Below are 2,684 nucleotides of genomic sequence, written 5' to 3' on the forward strand. Positions count from 1 at the left end.
ACTTCTAACCCAAGGGGTAGTACTTCTCTGGTAATTTGAATCCACCAGTGACTACACACACACACACACACACAAAACGGGCTGTCTCCACATTTGGGATATCTAGGCTCCAGAAACCTGCTAGAAAGTCAGCCATGTGTCAACTCAAACTCAGAGACGACTCAGATTTTGATTAGAAGAGTACTATGTTCCATTTCTGACATGCAGAAATACTTGGGTATTTCTTGAGCAAACTTGGGTATACTTGAGCAAACAAACAAAAAATGTCAAAGCCAATAGATTTAAAATTCAGTTAAATTTTAAAATTAGCATGCTTCTTAAGAGTAAGAACAGGATCAAAAAAAGGAAAACAAAGGGTTTTTTTTTTAACATCTGCTATTAAAAACTGTAAAAAAGCATGGGCAAAATAAGGATGGCCATCTCTGATCCTTAACAACTTCCTAATGAAGAACTGTCCCTGTCAACAAAATCAATAATAAAAATGAAATTCCCATGGGGTCAGACATGTCACCCATGCTCTTAAATCTCTCAGCTCTTTATACTCATTCCAACATCAATCTTGCTAATCTCCTGGGTTCAAAATCTGTTGCGATAGCTCACAGATTACACAGGATCATATTGGGAAACAAAAGACTATATTGTTGCTGTTGTTTCATTGAGTCACCTGTTATTCACAGCAACTCATAGCAAAGTACAATGTCTCTGAACTCTGCCATATTCTGACCCAGTCTCACTATATCTGACACATCTACCCTCATTACCCCAGTTACTCTGTCAATCCATCTCATCCAGAGTCTTCCTTCCTCCACTATATCTCCAACCTTCTAAGCATGATGTCCTTCCCCAAGGACTGGTCTCTCCTGGTCATTTGCACAAAATATATTAGATGGAGATTCAAAATCCTTTTCTCCAAGGAGCAGCTTGGTTTCACCCTCTCCAAGAAAGAGCTGTTTGTTTTCTTGGCATTCAAGACTTTTCTCCAATATCACACCTCAGATGCATTGATTATTCTTTTGTCATCCTTAGTCATCTCTGAGGCATAGTAAATAATTGCAATAATGGCCTGAATTAGAAATACCTTAGTCTCTAGACTAATATCATTGCTTGTTAGCATCTTGGAGAGGTTCCCGACAGCAAATTTTCCTAATGCAATTAATTGTTTGATTTTCTGACTGCTGATCACAAGAATGTTGATTGTGGAGCACGCTGAAATTGTTAACAACCTCAGTTTCTTCTCCATCTTTCATGGTGCTGCCGATTGGTCCAGTGGTGTTAATTTTCATCTTCTTGATGCTGAGCTTCAATCCATATTGAAGACTACAGTGCTTGACCTTCTGCAACAAATGCTCAGGTCCTTTTCAGTTTCATCAAGGAAGGTTGTGTCATCTCGATATATTAGGCTGTTGATGAGTCTTCCACCAATCCTAATGTCACATTCTTCCTTATAAAGTCCAGCCTCTCAAATGATCTGTTCTTCATATAGATTGAAAAGGTATAGAGAAAGAATGCACTTCGTTCCTGATTTTGAACCATGAGTGTTTCCTTGTTCTGTTCTGAAGAATGCTTTCTGGCCCAAGTGAAGATTTTACATAAGCACAATCAAGAGTTCTGGTATTCCCATTCTTCTCGGGGTTAGCCAATTTGTTTTGATTAACATGGTCAAATGTTTTTCCATGATCAGTGAAACACAGATAGATATTCCTCTGATTCTCTTTGTTTTCAGCCAAGATCCATCTGACAGTGGCAATAATGTCTCTGACGGCCTCTTATAAAACTAGTATGGATTTCTTTTAGTTCTCTGTAAATAAATGGTTCTAATTGTTTTTGGATAATCTTCAGCAGGATTTTTCTTGATTGTGATATTAGTGGTATTGTTTGATAATTTCCACACTTTGTTGGGTCACTTTTTTTTTTGAATGGAAACAAATATGGATCTCTTCCAGTCACTTGGCCAGGTAGTTGTCCTTCAAATTTCTTGGCACAACTTCTTGTGCACAACCAGGGGAACATCTGTTTGTTGAAATATGTCAGTTGATATCCCATCAGTTCCTGGGGCCTTTTATGTCTCCAATTCCTTCAGAGTAGCTTGAAATTACTCCTTCATTACCATTGTCTCTTGGTCATATTTTGTTTCATGAAATTCTTCTGGGTCAGTCAATTACTTTTGGTATAGTGACACAGTTTTCTCTTTCCATCTTCTTTTGTCACATCCTGTATCATTCAATATTCTTCCCTTAGCATCTTTAATATTACAATTCGAGGCTTAATCTGGTTCCTCAGTTCCTCCAGTTTAAGGAAAGTCAAGTGAGTTTTACTGTTTGATTTTCTGTATTTTGTTATAACACTTTGCTTTGTATTCCCAAATTGCCTTTAAAATCTTTAACTCCTTCACTTCCTACTTTCTTCACTTTGCTTTGGCTTCTCTGTGCTCTAGTGCAAGACTCAGAGTGCTTCTGACATCTGTCTTGGTCTTTTCTTCCTCCTCCTTTGTTGTAATGAACTTCCCCCCCCCTTTTTATTAAATTTTCTTAGTTTTAATGAGCATTTACAGAGATTTGGGTTTTCATTCATTCATTGTTGCCCTGTTTTCTCCACCCTCATCCCCAGTTCATTCTTCTTCCCCCCATGTCTGTTTTAATTGTCCAATTGCCACAGTGCTTGTCAAAGCCAGTTCTGATTAATCT

Source organism: Elephantulus edwardii, unplaced genomic scaffold, assembly GCF_000299155.1.
Source record: "Elephantulus edwardii isolate Elephantulus edwardi_28Jun2011 unplaced genomic scaffold, EleEdw1.0 scaffold00043, whole genome shotgun sequence".
Classification (NCBI taxonomy): domain Eukaryota; kingdom Metazoa; phylum Chordata; class Mammalia; order Macroscelidea; family Macroscelididae; genus Elephantulus; species Elephantulus edwardii.